Source organism: Cryptomeria japonica, chromosome 7 (genome assembly GCF_030272615.1).
Source record: "Cryptomeria japonica chromosome 7, Sugi_1.0, whole genome shotgun sequence".
Taxonomy (NCBI): Eukaryota; Viridiplantae; Streptophyta; class Pinopsida; order Cupressales; family Cupressaceae; genus Cryptomeria; species Cryptomeria japonica.
The window spans coordinates 361,441,719-361,461,076 of record NC_081411.1 but is presented as its reverse complement, the minus strand read 5'-3'; the positions used below and the strand labels follow the sequence as shown (position 1 = coordinate 361,461,076).

At 38.1% G+C, this 19,358-nt stretch overlaps 1 protein-coding gene across 2 annotated transcripts in view; it reads right to left on the bottom strand.

Annotated features, from left to right (window-relative positions):
• The window catches only part of LOC131049802 (uncharacterized), a 177,439-nt gene that overhangs the window by 37,711 nt on the left and 120,370 nt on the right, over window positions 1-19,358 (bottom strand). The gene's annotated exons all lie outside the window — the stretch shown is intronic.

Sequence of the window (19,358 nt, the reverse complement as noted above, 5' to 3'; positions counted from 1 at the left end):
CCATCCAAGAGGCTCGAAAAGGAAAGAGAGACCTCAGAAAAGAGAATCCTCCAAGAAGAAGCAAGAGGCCAACCGAGATCGTTCATCCGGCACATCTTCTCAACAAGAAAAGAGGACATTTGAAATAGAAGTCTATGGAATCAATGGTACAGAAAGATAAAGAAGGACAGGCACCTCGAAGGTCACCAGGTGGATCTCTCCAAGATAATGAATTGCATGAAGATAAAGAAGATAACGAAGTAACATCTCCTCCCAGAGAAGAAGAAACATTACCTAAGGAGATACAGGTTAAAGAAACAAGATCTGCCATCCCAGATTGGTTAAAGGCAAGACTAACAAGGGTGATTGTGATTGAAGACGAAGACAATGTGATTGATTTAGAGAGCCTTGTTGGGAATTCTCAGGAAGTGACAGAGAAGAGGAAGGCCACTAAGATGTCCAAGATGATTAGAGATGAGACCGGATCAAGGAAATTGCAGATAGCCACACCGGCCGTGGACAAGTATGAAGGTGAGATCCTTGCAGAAGAATATGATGTAGAAACATTTGAGCTTGGTCCACTCACAGCCGAGCAGACACTAGATGAGGCCACCGATTCATTTGAGGCATTGAAAGACAAGCTTAGGGAAGAAATGGAGAAAAATAGAAAGCTTGAGAGAGAGAGAGGTGCATGGAGAACATATTTCAGCCATCTCAATCAGCCTTTGGGACGTCAGGATCCAGCGGTATCTCCTATGCAGGCACTTCCCCTTCAATCAATTGGTGAGGCAGAGAGAGTCAGGAGTTTGGTCCAGCTTATGAGCTCTTGGATTGACAAATCTCATACAGTTGCCATGGAATTTGCAACAAGGATGATGCAGACTATTCACCGGGCTATCCAGGTTCTTGAGATCATCCACAACTTGATGATAACGGTAGCTGCCTTTGCTCATACTAAAGATGTTATCATTCCTGTCCTGCAAGTAATCAGACAAACATCAAGGAAGGTTCTAGTACAGGAAAAGATAATGGATGGAGGACCTCATAGTTTGCTTCAGTGGTCAACCTTACTCCAGATGAAGGAAGTTCTCTTCGAGGACATCAGTACTAGATGCAGTCATGTTGAGGAGGTTATCCACCCGATCCAGGACAGAGTGTTTGAGGTACTACGTACCATTCTTGGCAGGAGGATCGAAATTGAGACAGATGTGGATTTGCAGGAATTGGAGGAAAGGGTTAAGGTCATCTTTTGCAAAGATTCGAATGTTATCACAGATGAGCAACGGGACCAGATGTTTGCTACCATGCTCCTGATTGAGAAGACCAAAGAACTTGAACCTGAATGGGACGCTGCTCTTCTCAAGGCATTTGATCAGGTCATCCACCTAGAGGAACGAATGAGGAATCTTCTCGAGATTCCAATTGCTGAGATCGAAGGAATCGTATCTAGATTCATTGCATATGCTAAAAAGGAGCATTGGAAAGGGAATAAGATTCTAGATGAGAGGTTGTTATAGATGACATGGCACCTTAATTGTCATTGGTCTATGTCTCCTAGATTTTTGTGCCAAATTTAATATTTGGCTATGCATTTAATATTGTTCAATAAAAAGGGGGCTATTTGTAATAAACCCTAATTAGGGTTTAGGTGTCATAATCTTGGCCATTGATCTTCTTTCGATCTGGACCGTTCATTGTAATTGAGGATGCTATTTATACCCTCATTTCTTTCATTTTGTAACTAGAAAAACTAGAGAAACTAGAAATAATTATGTATTAGAGAATTAGAGAGATATTAGAGATTAGAAGCAAGTTATTTTGTAGCAAGATTGAGCTTTGAGGAAGGAATTTCAAACAATTGTTGTACATGATGGCTTTGAGATCAATAAAATATTGAAGTTATGGTGTTTTATTGCAATTCTTGTGGTTATCTTCATGGTTGTTCACTTTCTTGAATCATTCTCAATCAAGCTAGTATTTTAGTTTGAAGGACAAAGTGTTGGACTTGATCGTCGGTGAGATTCATTTTCCAAACCACTAGCTTCTTGCTGATTGTAGGAACGCCTTGCGTGGTCAACTGGAGAAACTTGAATCATTTAAACCTTCAATCGTTGTTGTATCTTGGATATGTGCCTTTGTGGTAGTGTCCTTGATCCTTGATGAATTGAAAGATCATTTGTTACCTTAGAAGATCGCATCAATTTCAATTGAGTTGTTTTTTTATGGCAATATTGAAGTTGGTAGAATCTTGCCAAGTCTCGTCCACATTGAGTCATTCTTAGGGTTAGATCAGACTAGATCTCTTGCAAGCCCTACTCTTTTGATCTTTTTTGAGAACTTGTTAGTTTAGGAAATTCTACTTCGGAAACGTAAGGCCCCTTGATGACACAGCAATCACAACGACCACTGGTGCTTATCCACACGTAGAGACCTGTTATGACGTTTTCACACATCGCCCCATTGCAAATGGGGACCCCTGCTTTTTTGCTTTTTAGGGTTTGTTCTTTAGGTTTTTTAGGGTTTTGTTAGTTAGCCTTTGCATTTTTGAGTGCTGTCGGGGAGATCAATAGGGTAGCAAGTCCTACTTAAGTGATGCCCTGGTCCTGAAATTTGGCTAAGTCTGGAATGTCCTGAAATTTGGCTAAGTCTGAAGTCCTGATCCTGAAATTTGGCTAAGTCTGGAATGTCCTGATCCTGAAATTTGACTAAGTCTGGAAACTGAAAAACCTCAAAAAACTAGATTTTGCAATATAACTCCTGGAGGTCTGAAACCACTCTCAAACATCCTGAAAGTATATATGGAATATAACTTAAAGTATAAGAAAGGAGAAAGATAGAAGGAAATGTCACTTATAACTTAAATGTTATATTCCATAAAAGTTATCCTGATAGAGAGTTCGAAAAGTCAAATTTCGCTCCTGTCCTTCACTGAGGATCCAGAGCAAATTTCGCTCCTGTCCCTCCCAGGAGGACCAAGGCGAAGCGCTCCTGTCCCTCACCAAGGGACCAGGGCGATAATACTTATTTGAGCCATTCCTGACCTTGTTTGGACGAATTGAGACATCAAAGGCATGGTGAAGGGCAAAATGAGCATGATAGAGCATCCAGACTTGATCAAAAGCAATGAAATGATGAAGTTTTTGCCTAGAAGGTCAAATTCGCTCCTGTCCCTCACTGAAGGACCAGAGCGATTTTCTTTATATGCACAATTTTAGACTTTTTTTTGGACATTAACTTTTATTCATAGCATGAAGCAGGATGATATCTTCCTTAGCCAAGACATTTTTTGATGAAAATTGTAACGATTTGGCCTAGAGAGCAAAATTCGCTCCTATCCCTCACTGAAGGACCGGAGCTTGAATTCCAATTTCGCATTATCCTTGCAAGATTTAAGTGGTTTCGCGATTTGAGGAGGTCAAGGGGAGTGTGCTCTGTCCGTTGAATATAACTTAAGAACTCCACAATGAAGAAAATCGGCCTAAATGACAAGTTCGCTCCTGTCCCTCTCCAAGGGACCAAGGTGACTGGCTAGGGCGCTCCTGTCCCTCTCCAAGGGACCAGAGCGATTTTCCCTCAAGACAAGATTCGGGCAAGAGAAAAGCAAGTTTTGAGTTTGAGGTGGGTGGAGGAAGACACAATCGATCCGTTGAAGATAATTTTCGAAGCTAGCAAAGGACGAATTGGCTTGTAATTGCAAAAGTGCTCCCGTCCCTCACTGAAGGACCGGAGCTTGAATTTCAAATTTGCACTGTTCTTGCAGGATCAAGACAATTTTATGATTTGAAGAGACCAAGGAAAACATGATTTATCCATTGAATATAATTTGGAAGGCTAACAAAGGACGGATAAGCTTGGATTTGCAAAATAGCTCCTGTCCCTCTCCAAGGGACCAGGGCGAAAAACTTAATAGCCAGTCCTTCCCTCCAAATTTGGATGAGTCCAAATCAAGACACAAGGTCAAAATGATATTTAAAGTGCTTCAAGAGGGTACGAGATTGCAAAGACCAAGGACAAAAGATGAAATCGCTTCTATCCCTCACCAAGGGACCAGGGCGAAAATGCTTTAAAGTGCACTCATTTCAAAGATCGAATAAATTGAACTCGAAATTCTAAGTAAAAATGCCATCTTGGACGTCAAAAATGAGGTCTTGGACGTAAAAAAAAAGAAGTGTGAGGTCCAAAAGGTATAATCGCTCCTGCCCCTCACCAAGGGACCAGAGCGATCTTGTTAATAGCCATTATTTTCCATGCTTGGGCGCCAAATATCCTTCAAATTACATTAAATGCCAATTTCGCTAGAACTCCAGGATATTTTAAAAATTAAATTGACATTTAATAAGTACGCATGGTATTTAATAATTAATTTTGAGCCTAAAAATCAATTTTTTTTTATTATGAAGGCATTTAAAATTAATTATTATTAAATTAAAAATAAAATTGGAGCTCTTGGGGTATTATTTAATGTTTTTATCAAGTCGGCCTCTTCTTTTATTAATTTTTATTTATCTTTTGCCTGTTTTTCAAGTCGGCCTAGGGGCAATTATCAAGATGAGCGCCTATATAGGAGGGGTGTGTTGAGCACGTTAATCCATCTTTCAATCATTTGTCCAAGTGCGATTTTGAAGGAGCAATAAAGGAGTGCGAAATCTGGTCCAAGAAGGAGTGCAAGTTGAAGGCTAGAGGTGGAGCGAATTTTCCTCAAGACGTTGAAGGCTAGAAGTGGTGAAGTTGATAGAAGAAGCACATTTTGAAGACTTCGATCCATACTTTGCCTAGCAAAATTCATCTATTTTTACATTATTTCTTAGAGTTAATTCTCAAGAAGAGGTATGGCAAAATCATCTTGACACCCTTATTCAAGGTTTGATTTTTTTTAGACATTTTTTTAGAAAAGTCTAAGTATTGCATGGTTAGTTAGGAAATGATAACTCAAGATTTATCATGAAGTTTCCTAATTAAAATCTTGAATTTTCCTTTAAAGTTTAATTTTTAGATTTCAAGATATATTACTAATTTTGAAATGTTGTGTAGGTATCAAGATGGCGACTCCAAGCTCGAAAGATCTACAAGTCGAAAGATTCCTCAAGGAAAATCAAGCCAGATCAAGGACGATCAAGCAAGGACAAGGACGACCTTCTTCGATCCAGCCTAGCATCAACAAGGACGGCATTCTTGGGACTAACGTCATCAAGATAAGGGCGACCTCTTCCAATCCAGCATTCCAAGGCGAGGTACATCATCATCCTGCAAATCAAGGACACAAGAAGTCAGAACAAGGGTTCGTTGAAGAAGCAAATAATTCCAAATGAATTAATTAAGGCTAGCTTCTCAACAACATCAAGTTGAATATCTACCAAGTTACAAGTGTCAAATGAGGTGGCATCCTAGTCATCACTTCTCCAGTCAGTGTGGTCCACCTCAGCATGTCCAGATTCAATGTACCTAACTCATGGAAGGTGGCACAAACTCCGATGTACCTACCCCGGCTATCCATTGGTCGAATTTTTCAGAGAGGACATGTGTCCAAGCAATACAATTTTATCATTGGTCAAGCATTAAATGTTATGTAATGGTTGTAACAAACCCTAATTAGGGTTTTCATTGTTGAATCTTGGCCATTGATCTCGAATTGATCTAAGCCATCAAATTGTATTGTGGGCACTATATAAGCCCTGGCATTTCATTTGTAAAGGTAATAGTTAGGAAGGAGTTGGAAAGCGGTTAGAAGACAAATAGAGAGTAGTTAGCTAGTTGATAGAATAGTAATTAGAGTAGAGTAGAGAGAGAAGGCAAAGATTGTTGCCAAGATGTTGTTGTAAAAGACTTGTAACTTCATTGAAGAAATGGTGAAATTTATGGGTCGATTCGACAATTTGCATGGTCTTTATACTTCTCATATTTGATTTCATGTTATTAGATGAGTGGAAGAAATATGCTTGATTGATGGTGAAATTTGCATATCCATACTACTAGCAGTTTGTTGATTGCAGACTTGCCTTGTGTAGTCAACTGGAATCGTTCAGCTTAAGCTTAACTTCAATTGTCGCTTCTTCATTGATATGCATCAACCTGATGGTGTCTATGCCTGCAGTGATAATTTGAACATCATAAAGCTTCCCTTCGAAGATCGCACTAGCCTTGTGGAGATGGTCCTGCAATGTCAAAACAAGACCTAGTTAGAGTTTCATCAAAGATCAATCATTGCTCCTACATTCTTAGTATTAGGATTAGATCCTCTCTTCGCCCTCATCTTTTTTCCATTTTTCAAATCTAAGGCAGTAAGATCCTGTGTTCCAGCAATATTCAAAGTAGATCAGAAGTTCAATCATCAAATGTAAGTCCCCTTGTGATTCCAGCAAATCACATCATACCACGGAGAGCTTATCCACACGTAGAGACCCTACATACAAGAACCTTGGAGTCATCCTGATTGATCCTTTTTCGCGATATCTTCAACAATCAGAGGCTTTATTCAAGAGAGGATAAGATGCCTTTGGGTATTTTATTCTGTGTATGATTGTGTACAAAATACACGTCAACAAGACCCTACTTAAAAGAACATTGGAGTCACCCTAACTGATCCTTCTTGTGATATCTTTAGCAGTTAGAGACTTTATTCAAGAGAGGATAAGATGCCTTTGGGTATTTTATTCTGTGTATGATTGTGTACAAAATACACGTCAACAGGGCTGAAACCTCAAACTTCTCTCACAGAGAAGAATGCATTATGATACATATCAAGTAATTACTGATGCTGAGACTCCCTCTCAGCAAGGGCTTCATTCTCCATAACTCCAAGCTTGTCTCGAAAATGCACAAAATTCACTTTCGCAAGAGGCTTGGTGAGAACGTCAGTCGTTTGTTCCTCGGTACAAATGTATCTCAACTGAACAACATTCCTCTGTACCATATCTCTGATATAGTGGTACTAAATCTCAACATGCTTTGTTCTGTCATGGAATACTGGATTGACTAAAAGCTTCACACAGTTTTGGTTATCACAATGAATGGTAGTAGGCTCCAATGATTGTCCAAACAATCCTACAAGGAGCTTACAAAGCCACACTACTTCGCGAGTTGCCACACATGCTGCAATGTATTTTGCCTCTGCAGTGATGAGAGCTACTGAAGACTGCTTCCTGCTACACCAGGAAATCATAGCAGATCCCAAGCTGAAGCAACAATGAGAAGTGCTCTTCCGATCAGCAACACTCCTTGCCCAATCAGAATCAGAATATCCTTCAAGTATCAGGTCCACACTGGAAGAGTATTTCAAGCCATATCCAACTGTGCCACGCAAGTATCTCAAGATATGCTTGGCTGCAACTAAATGTATCTGTCTAGGTTCACTCATGAACTAGCTAAGTGCGCTCACTGCATAGCAAATATCTGGTCTAGTGTTAACTAGATACATCAAGGACCCAATCAATTGCCTGTACATAGTATGGTCCACAAGGTCTGAACTAGCTGCAGCTTCCCTCAATTTCTTCAAGTTAGTTTCCATTGGTGTCGACATAGATTTACAATTTGTCATTCCAAATTTCTTCAAGATATCGATGGTGTATTTTCCATGACTTAGGATAATCTCATTGGGCCTCTGCCAAACTTCCAACCCTAGAAAGAAGTGCATGAGTCCTAAGTTCTTCATCTCGAATTCAGAAGTCAGCTCCTTGCATCTATCAATGAGATGATCTTCTCCGGCAACAAATAGGTCATCAACATAAAGTACCAAGATCAACATATCACCATTGAATACCTTGAAGTAAAGGTTTGGATCAGCATCATTCTTGCAGAAACCCAAACCCACTAAGTATATGTCAATTCTTTCATACCAAGCCCGAGGAGCCTGTTTAAGACCATATAGGGCTTTCTTCAATTTAAACACATGAGACTCTTTCCCATAAATCACGAACCCCTCAAGTTGCTCGATGTAAACCTCTTCTTCAATCACACCATTGAGAAAAGTTGTCTTCACATCCATCTGATGTAACTTCCATCCCTTAGCTACAACAATTGCAATGATGGTTCTAATGGAAGGATACCAAGCAACAGGAGCAAATGTTTCTGCATAGTTTATTCCTTCTTGTTGAGAGAATCCATGAGCCACAAATCTAGCTTTGTACTTTTCAATGCTACCATCAGCTGCATGCTTAATCTTGTACAACCACTTGGAAGATACAAGAGACTTCCCTTTCGGTCTAGGCACAATATCCCACACATCATTCTTGAGAATGGATTGATACTCCTCATCCATTACATCTTTTCAAACCTGTTGTTTTGAGGCTTCCTCTACACTAGAAGATTCAAACTCGATAAGATTACACATGAATGCAACATAGCTAGAAAATCTTTGTGGTCTTCTACTTTCTCTATATGTACCTCTAGGAGTGGCAAACTATTATGCTTCCCGCATAGTGTTTCTTGCCCAAAGAGGTCTCTTTCGAGTCACAACACATCACTTAGGTGTAGAGAAACTCTAGATTTAAGGTTTAGAGATGTAGCGCCAAATCCTCTTACTGAATAGCATGCATCATCCCCAATAATAACTTGAAGATTTGACTTCTTTTCCACCAAATCAGAAAGGTGCTCCCAATAGCCGGTGATATGTCTAGAGGCTCCACTATCAATCAACCAAGTATCATTGTCTGTAGGAACATTGCTTGATAATGCTGATATGAAAAGAAAACCATTGTAGTTATCTTCAACGTCCATCTGAGATGAGACTTCATTGATGTTTGCTCCTTGATGATTTGGTCTTGTCAAACAATCCTTTGCAAAGTGACCAAACTTGTCACACCTAAAATACTGGATGCGAGAGAGATTTTTCTTCTTCTTTCTAGAATCAGGTGCGAAATCTGATTTCAGATCTCTATTCCTTTTGAAGTTGCCCTTCTTCCAATTCTTATGTTTCTTGGTAGATTGAGTGGCAAGAACATGTGTATCTTCATTTTGAGAGCTTTTGATAATTCCCCTAGCTGTCAATCTTGATTCGACTTGAATACAATCCGCACGGAGTCGATCAAACTTAGGTAATTTGGATCTTCCACTTATGCTTTGGATAAATGGCTCCCATGAATGAGGCAGACCGTTCAAGGCTAGCATGACAACATCTTTATCGATCACTTGATCCCCAATTGCGCTTAATTGATCTCTCAATTCTGAAATTTTCATGAAGTAGGTGATGACTAAATCTCCCTTTGCCATTTTTACTCGGTGGAGTTGTTGCCTCAAGGCAAAAGCCCTACTTACGTTGTTGATCTCATATAAATCTTCCAAGGCCTTGAACATAGCTCTCGCAGTTGTCATGTTGGAGATGAGAGGCACCAAGTGATCTCTCACGAAGTCGATTAATATCTTCTTTGCTTTGATGGCATTTTTCTTAAATTGAAGCTTCTCCTCATGATCTTCAGGTACGGATAGATCTTTTTCCTCCACAAATTGAAGAAGATCATTTTCTTCAAGTGCAATGAGCACTCTAAACTTCCATGAGGTGAAGTTAGATGCGCCTTCAAGCCTATCTTCAACTTTAAGGCTGTTCACCATTTTCGAGACTTAGTAGATACTTCTCGAAGGAGAGAGAAAGGAGAGAAAGCTTAGAAGTTGTAGAGAATCTAATCACGATCTTTCTTTCACCATAGCTTTGATACCATGTTAAGTTTTATGATCAGATTAGCTAGACAATAATTCAAACACAATTGCATAGTATATACCCTGGGAAAACCTTCTTCTTGAAGGTGAAATACCGAGCCACACAAATCTCTAATTATATTTATTAGATCTGAGTATGATATTACAAAATAGCTTCACTCCTTAAAGCTCTATGCACACATCAATTCACCATACAAGGTGATGTGAGAAATTTGAACTGTAAATATGAATTTGAATATATGAACTTTGACTGCTTATGAAGAATGTTGGATTCGAACTTCTTGTGTGTACATACAATCTGCTGAATATGTCTTCGATCTACCTGAGATATATGTTCTGTTTGAACTTGCTGTGTATATCTTCAATATATTTCGAATGTCACAAGGAGTGAATCCCGTCTACTGTAGATGAATACGGATCTGCTTGTGTAGTTATTATATCTGAACTTGTGTTGTCCCAAGGAAAGAAGACCACACTTCTTATATATCCGTCAATAGGTAATGCCCAAGAGTCGTCTCCCTTTACATATCGCATGCTTTCAATAGAGGTTCGTGACTTTTAGTCAAAAGACGGCTTATTACAAATTAAAGCAAACCTGAAGAGACACCTCTAATTCATTAAGGATATATTAATAGATTAATATTAGACGGTGCATCAAATGTGTAAGGTCGATAGGCCATTCACACATTTGACCATGCTGAGTCGGCCAAGAGGAATTCGACCAATGCTATATATCATCAACAAATGGCATGGCGAACTTCATTTGAAAATTATTTTTCACTTTGGCCAACTTCACCTTGGACTAACCATCTTGACATTTCTCCTAGGCAGACTTCATAACGCCTTGGACTTTGTCCATTTATGCCTAGGTCGGACTTTGCTATGCCTTGAACGTTCTTTTCAAGTGCTAGGCGGATTTCAACTTTCATGTGCCATGCCACATTCACCAAGCGCTTGGGCGGACTTTGTTGTTGTTTGGACACTTTGACCAAGGCAGACTTTATAGTGTGTTGGACATCTAACTCTCTATCTGGGCGGACTTGGTGTTTGTCTTGCCAAAAGGAGGGCGGACTTTGCCAATGTCATGCCTCTTTCCCCCTATTCTTTCCTTGGTGGACTTTGTCTTGGTTTGGACATTGCTAGGGCAGACTTTACTTGTCTTAGGCCATTCCCTATACAAAGCATGGCGGTCTTGGAGAGCCATCAGCCATTTTTCCCTTGGGCGGACTTTACTATGGCTTGGACATTGCCTTTGTGCTAAGGCGGACTTGATGCATGGCTAGCCAACTTCACTTCCAAGGGAGGGCGGACTTTACCCATACTTCGGCATGGCAGACTTTGTCCATCTCTTAGCATGTGCAAGGCGAACTTCATCTTTTGTGTGCCACTCCATGGCGGACTTGGCCATTGCCTTGCCATCTCCTCTTACGTCCTTCCTTGGGCAGATTTTTCTTTACCTTAGACATTTTTCTCATGGCGAACCTTGTGTGGCCAAAGACATTGTCGTTTTGCTTGCTTTTTCATGGCGGACTTGGTGTCTCTGCCTTGTCTTAGCTGAAGTTGGAAGTTGGACATGGCCAACTCCATTTAGAAACCTTTTGTACCACAAACACTTAGACGAATTTTCTTGATTAACCATTCATGTTTATCTGGAACATCTAGAACAAAACCCTGGTCTAGAGATTTCACCCTGCTTCTTACACTTAGAGACACAATTTTTTTATTCTAAAGATAGGAATGTTGTCGCCATGACCTGAGGGACCCAATCCTATGCCAACATTCCAAAAAAGCTGAAAAAAGAAAAAAAGAAAAAAAAAGAAAAGAAAAAAATCCCTAAAAAGTAAGGTGTCAGAATTGACCCAAAGCAATTGCGATCTTCATCCTTCGGACTTTCTAAGCACTTTTGTGACGTCCAAACAATTCTGAGCATGATTTCTCCATTTGACTCGAGATGACTCTTTGAAAAACTCTAACTCTAAACTATCAAAAATAAAGACTTATGAAATTGTGAGGCTAAGACAAAACCCTAAGAAGCAAACTACTGAGGGCCCCCATTTGCAATGGGGTGATGTGTGAAAAGGTCACGACAATTCCTAACCCAAGCACCTTGTGAGTCTAGTCAAAGTCACCAAACCCGATGAGTAACGACTCACAACAAGTAGACGCAACCGGCTCTACGAAAATAAAGGGAAAAAATATTAAAAATTGAAAATGCTTCAACGTAAAAGCATGAACATCAAGCACCTTTTAAAGGTTTGGAGGACTTTTGGAGAATTGTTAAGTGTTAAAATTATGAAAAATGGCATATGTTGCAAAGGTCTATGAGATCTTAATGATCTCCATTTGGGCTTGGTAGTGGGGGCTCCACCCCTCGACCTTGCTTTGAATAGCACCAAGGAACCCAGCTAGGGTGCTACCCCCAAACACCTATTCTAATTTTAAAATAAAAAATGAAAATTTTGGGCCATATTGGATGGAAGAGCAGCATTTTTCTTTCTTTCAACTTTCTCCCAATTAAATTACATTTATACTTCTAGTTTGCTAAGCCAAACCTATACTTTGTTTTTTTGTGAAGGTGATCGCTGCATATCAAAAGGTTGAATCATGCACTTTAGAAGTGAGTCATACAGTTTGGGCACCGATTGTAAAGTGGCAGATCTAGTCAATAAGAATATTAATCTGCTGGTAATTGTTCCAATAGCCTACTGTATTTATTTGGGTTACTGCTGCAGCCTTATACTGGTACCATTTAATCTATTTTCAGTTCTATCTTTAGCTATTGCTTAATATTGTTGATTGAGACAATTTACATTTTTTTGTAAGGATTTCAGCTAATATAAATGCAAAATTTTGTGCATTTTCAGCTGTAGTGTTTTATTGTTCATTGTATAAATTTGTGCACTCTTCTCTACTAGATTGGTAAGATTTTAGTCTAAAAGGCTATGACACAACAACACTAGTTGATGTGCACACACTTATGACACAACAACACTAGTTGATGTGCACACACTTATATTGAGAGGGGGGATGAATCAATATAAGACAATCTTTTACTTATTAAAACTCAACAACTACAATAAAGCAATCACATAAGAACTAAAAACTAGGAAATACAAAATTTATGCAGAAACCCTTTCAGGAGAAAACCACAAAGGATTGCTTGGATCTACTGTCCAAATCTAGCTGCAAAAATAAAATACTCTTACAAATCTCTGTAAGCACCAACCCACCTAAGACAACAATCCACACTACTACGCACCAACTTCGCAAGAGACACCAATCTCTTCTACTGAGAGGCACCAACTTCCAAATATAAAAAAAAGTCACCTTCTCGAATATAGCTTCTTCAATGGATCATGATCCTTCAAGTTTCCTTCATAAAATCTGCTTGCAACTTCTTCACATATATTATCTTCTTCTCTGCTTGAATAGGAATGATATTACATTTATTGCTTGCTTACCTTACCCCTACCTCAACTCCTTTTTACATCCCCCTTATGCCTCTTCATGAAGAGGGGCAATCCTTCAAAAGGAGACAATAAATTTATTTTAATTCCCCCAAGAGGGGCAACTACACTAAGACGATCAGCCCATTTCGAAGAGGCCTAAATTAATATTAAATTAAATTCTCTTAAGGCAGGTCGTCCATCTTTTTATTTTAAATTAATTTCCATGCGGGTTGGCCATCTTTTTATTAACTCCAGTACTGCCTTAATTAAGGTGAAGTCTTCCTTTTAGGAGCAATAATGATCTCAATGGAATGATGTGATCTGCCTTGAATAAATGAAGCTGATTTGTATATCCGAAACAGGTTTGGCCATTAATTGTAAAATTCCAACTCTAATTTTTTTTTTGAAATTTTGCCAATTAAGGTCGATGTTGACAATGCAAACAACAAGCTTGCCTGATATAGAATCTGATTGGAATCTATCAATGACCATCCAATGTTCAGAAATTTCCTTTCGGACATTTTTACAAGAGTTTGCACTTTTCCTAAACAATATGTCCTAGATTAAAATGTTTACTAATTGCTGAGAATGGTAAGTTTTTTTCTTGCTGATTCAGATGTTGCAGATTTCAATAGTCTAATATATATATACAAATTACAAGCTTCCAAATCCAAAGTAAAATTGTAACAACACATGAATGAGTTATATTTCAAATCGAGTCTATTTTAATATTTCAGATTACAATGTTTTGAATGCAAACAGTTGCAAAAATTCTCACATAATGAAATAGATTTCTGACCTTCATATATGATGACATAACATCATTATTTGGAGTGCTGAATTCATTGAAATACTTTATACCAACTAGGGAATAGTCTTCAATGATATCTAGAATGTGTTATGGAATAGCAGTGCCCAAGAATCACTGTTACTTCAGATTTACACCTAAGGCATCAAAAAGCCAAGAATAGAGTAATACACAAGGGCAGGTTGGATGGTCCTCAAGCCAGATTTGCATTTAAACTTTCCAGTAGACAAAAATCTTTGCCCAGCTATCAGAAATAAAACTCCATCAACAATAACTCACACCTTATACCAAGCTCCTTAGTTGCCAACACAATCTCTTTGCTCCACATCTCTGTCCTCAGCGAATGTGTAACTACTTTGTGCGATCTGTTTTAGCAATCTAATGGGGACATTACATTATATATAATTCATTTCATCTAAATCGTAAGTGTTAAATTTGGTTGCCTTTGGAAACTTTACTCTTCTTAGTGGCAACAACCTCCTTAGAGCGGACGGAGGATTAGTTAGAGTAAACAAAAATGTATTAGAAGACTGGGTTAATCATGAAGAGGCATGCAAATTGGCAAAAAGACACTTCCCATTTGCAACGGTCACAACTTTAAAGGATGGTCATAACCCTCCAACCCCAATGAAGGAATATAAGAGGACAACACCCATCATTCAAGGAAGCATAGAAGATATTATTTATTATTGAGTACAGAGTTGAAGAGCTCTAGACGAGCAGCAGACCAACAAACATGGAAGCATGAATAAACATAGAAACCATCAGTGAATAAACATAAACATAGAAACCACAGGCTATAAGTAGACTATTTTGGAAAAGCGTACAGGAGTAAGATCTCCTATCTTATTGGAGCAGACCCAGTTCACTCCTGCATGATTATAAAGTTAAGTAGAAGGGGCAATCAGAATCTTATCAACGGGGCAATCAGAATCTTATCAACTACAAGCAAACATTTAATCTCTCTAGCACAGGCCTATGAGTACAATAATCAGTGGTAGCAATCAGATCAATTTAAGAATCAGAGTGGTAATCTCTCTTACACAGGTAATCAGCATCCAGATCCACATTCCGATCAGATATATTTAGGACTGAGCATCTAAAGTGATATCAGATTTTATCATCCCACATATAAGGAGAGTTCAGCACCATTATTATTAAATTATTATCTTAATTTCAGATCTGATATATTCATCTATCTGTAGTTGCTTATTGGATCAGTCCTAATCATTCAGAACCTTATTTATAATTCTTGACATTATAGACATCTTCTCTATTTATACAAATAACTTCTTACTTGTGCAATTCATATCAAATCCTTGACCCTACAACTACAGCTAATAATCTACAAAGAGGAAAGAGGTAACCTGATCATTTTGAGAATGAGAACTCATATTCTTTCATTTACTCAGCAAGACCTTCCATCTCTTAATTGTGTGTAATTACATTCAGTCAAATTGGTAAGGATTATAGCACTGGTGACAATTGGAGAAAATCCAACATTCTCCTAGTGGAGGCGTGTCATATCAGTTAGCATTCTATGCATTACGAAGGTTATATGAATAATATCATCCACTAAGAGTGCTCACTAACAAGTACTGGTTAACTGAACTAGAGATATATCTTAAGACTGTAGAAGTCTTATACATCCATCTCATTAATCTTACCATTCTAAGCAATGCCTTAGAAACTATAGACGTAGTTGATCATTGGTGCAAACAAGTAGATCAAATAATCCTAGCAATACTAGCCAAAATTCAAAGAGGCTCCATAAGGGACATTACACAAAGGGCCTCCTAGTGCCAATGTATGAGGTGTCTTTCGACCAACAACTGAATTAAGGTCCACACCCAGCTCCTCATATTCAACCAACACCTTAACTTCCCACAGACCCGCACCACTTCAACTGCCACATTGCTATGAATACAAACTCCTTCACTTAGCACATGAATTTTCACATTTAATCTTGAAACGACCAGCGCCCCCTAAACAGCAAATCAACTCGTGAGGATTGCATGAGAACAAGGGAGACCAAAAAAAGCTGTGTTGAATATATTTTATATGTCTTTTACCACCTCCAATCATTTTAAAGTTGGCAATTCTCATACACCATCATGCGGGAATGATAACAACTACCAATGTCAAATTTCCTTTCGCCAAGTGAGCAAGGAGAAGCTCACAATCTACCAAAAATACAAAACACTTGATTGAGAAAATTCATGTCTGCTTAAACACCTTCCATATGCCCTTCAAATTCAACGATGTGATTTGGAAGTACTCAACGTCATCCAAAGAAGAGTATAAACCATCAACCAACTTACTTAATTTTCCATGCCTTGTAATATGATCGAACGTGTCTTCTAGCACCAAAAATTAAACCCAAAATCCACAACCTTTACATAGTTTTTCATGCCTATATAATAGGGTTGTCTTAGAAATACAAACCCAACAGCTTCAAATAAATTATTTAATCAATGTCAGTAGATTTCCACAATCCATTAGTCTGCAATGCTTTTGGATGCAAAAAAAATCACACAATCAAATCCAAAAGCATTACAAACAAATTATTTAATGCTCTTCACCTTTCAGTACACTCACACAACTCAAAACTACTTCCACGAACCTGAACTGACAAACCTAGTAAACTAAACCAAAGACCTAACTCTTCAACTCTAAATCCTACAAACTCTATTTTGTACAAGTTAAGACTCCAATTTTAATCGCATTGCATTGACCAAGGAGGATCTCTCACCACCATAGCCAATCTTCTCAGAGAGGGTTCTTGTCCTCCAAAAGGCTAAGACGAGTTGTGATCAATCTCCAAACCTCAAGGGATCTCACCAAAGAAAATATAAGATTTGCATAATGCCAAATGAGCCCCTGAAATGCCTTTTATACTTTTTTTCCCACCAAAATTTTGGAAAGCACAACTTTTAAAACTCGCCATTTTAAATTAAAACTCCATTTTAGCTTCAAAAAAGACCTTTTTATTAAAATAATGATAATTTGATAGGCAAGGCCTTTGTTCTATGCATCCATGATTCAAAACATTTCATCCCAGTTGTGACAAGCTACAGCACTAAGGTGCTTTTAAAATATTTAAATAAAATTTAAGCAACCTTAGTAAAATAATTAAAATAAAGCCATTAAAACCATAGATGGCACACTCGCAGAGTACTCGGCGAGTTTCAAAAACTCGCCGAGTTTTTGAGCTCTGCAAGTTTTCATGACTTTAACTCGCAGCAAAAACTCGCCGAGTTTCTTTAAAAAACTCAGCTAGACTAAAAAAAGAGGCCCAAACATGTCAAAAAATTATCATTTTTTGTTTTTTCAGGTCAGTTTCATTCTCTTCATCAGAATATACACATGAAATATAACATTTAAGTATAAGTGGCATTTTAATATGTCTTTTTCCTTTCTTATACTTTATAACACCCAAAATAATAAAAGTATTTTTGGCCTCGCGGGGTGCTGCCCCTCGACCCCGCCCCCCCTTGATCCCGCAAGGGGCGATGCCCCTTGACCCCAACTTAGGGGCGCTGCCCCCAAACCCCCATCGAAAAATATAGGGGGAAACTGCGCTGATGTAAGTAGGGAAAATTTAACCTCCGAGTCTGATTAGGCTCCATATAACAACATAATTAGCATTGAAGAAATCTTGGTATTATACATTTTAGAGTTGAAAGTTTGAAACTATCAGTATGAATGATGCAATTTCAAATATTGTGCGTTTGTAGATCTCCACCAAGATCTAGACCTATCTCTCTACCCCTCTTTTTCTCACCCTCGGAACTGGGAAGATCTCCACTGGGAAGAGGAAGAGGAATGGTAAATAGTTTTAGCTAGAGCTGGGAAGAGGAAGTTGTAATTGTAATTTGTAATGATGTATTTACTTTTGGTTTTACAAAAACTATTTACTATTTTGCTTCCAGCCATCAGCATTCCTCATGAGGATGCGATTTTGTAGACACTTTGCATTTAAATATAGCTAGAATCAGCTTGTTTCTTTTGTGTTATCATTTATTGACTCATTGGATGCATCTTCTCATTAAATTTTGCAAAAAAAATGCATTTTTTACTAAGTTTAAGCGTGTTTTTAAGTTGCCGAGTTTTTCGCCGAGTTTTCCCCGAGTTTTTTTCCTAGGGGCTTGGCAAGTCGAACCGAGTCGCGAGTAGTTCAACTATGATTAAAACATCCATTTTGTGGAAACTGTCGGAAAAGCATCGGAATCAAAATATGATTGCAGTGGAGTGATCTTGATGATGAATAATGATAAACAAAGCCAACCAGGTGACTTACTATAGATTGATGTTTTCTCCAAAAATCTTGGAAAACACACCAAAAGCCAAAAATAGCCCCAAAAAAGTGGCATAAGCGTCCTCAAACTAACTAAGCTCACTCATGACATCAAATACATCCTCTAAAAAAATTGACACTCGTCAAGAAGGTCAGAGCCAACTACAATGCAAGAGAACCCTAAAATGGGGATATTACACTAATTGAGTGTGATTAGTGACCTTTGGCATTCATACTTTTAAACCCCCATTATTACATGTTAAAGCATACGATTTCTTTCTTTGACAGCACAATATGATGGCAGTGATTATTCTCCTCTCCTTTGACATCAATGACAATATTATTTCCAACACTAGCATTATAAATTCATTTTCAATTAACATGCATTATAGAGTTGTGCAGCTTGCCATGAGTAAATTAGCGTCCCAACCACCATATGCTCTTACCTTGCCCACATCAAGAACTTGGTGATCAAAAAGTGTAAGTTTTCATGTATTTCATCAGATATTTGTAAAACAAAATTAAAAATATAGCTCAAGATATTACAAGTAGCTTATGGTTTATTATTAAAAGCGTTGTTTTATAAAGAGGGGCAAAAAGTATTGTTGGGAATGGAGTCCAAAATTAAGGTTTACCAACTTCAAAATATCAAATCCCATTTCTCTTGAAACCAAACACATGTTAATCTTTCTGCCTAGGGACAGAAACCCTTTTGGCAAATGAATTCAAGGACGAAAACCCTCCTATTCATATGAGTAGTTCCATCCAAGGATTACCAACGAACTGATCATTTGCAGTTATTCTCCAATTTTAGTTTAGTGTTTGTAGTTGTCAGTGAATTTATGCAATTTCATACTTATGATCAATTTGTGATGATTTTGACTTAATTTTAATTGAGATTCAGTGACATTTTAATTCTATTGATGGCTAGTTGAGGTAGTCCTTTTTCCAACCATAATGAAGTTGCATTTGCCATACCAATTTGTTTTAATAAATAAGTCTACAACTTTCTATAAGGTACTGTCATACCATTCTAATGTGATTACAACCTTTAATAATTCCAAAAGCAATTGTTGTTCATCTTTAGTCATTTGATCAAGCCTGTTGCACTTTCCTTTTAAAAGGAAATTGTGCCACTTAATTTCTATTGTTAGGCCATACAAGGTGTGAAGTATAG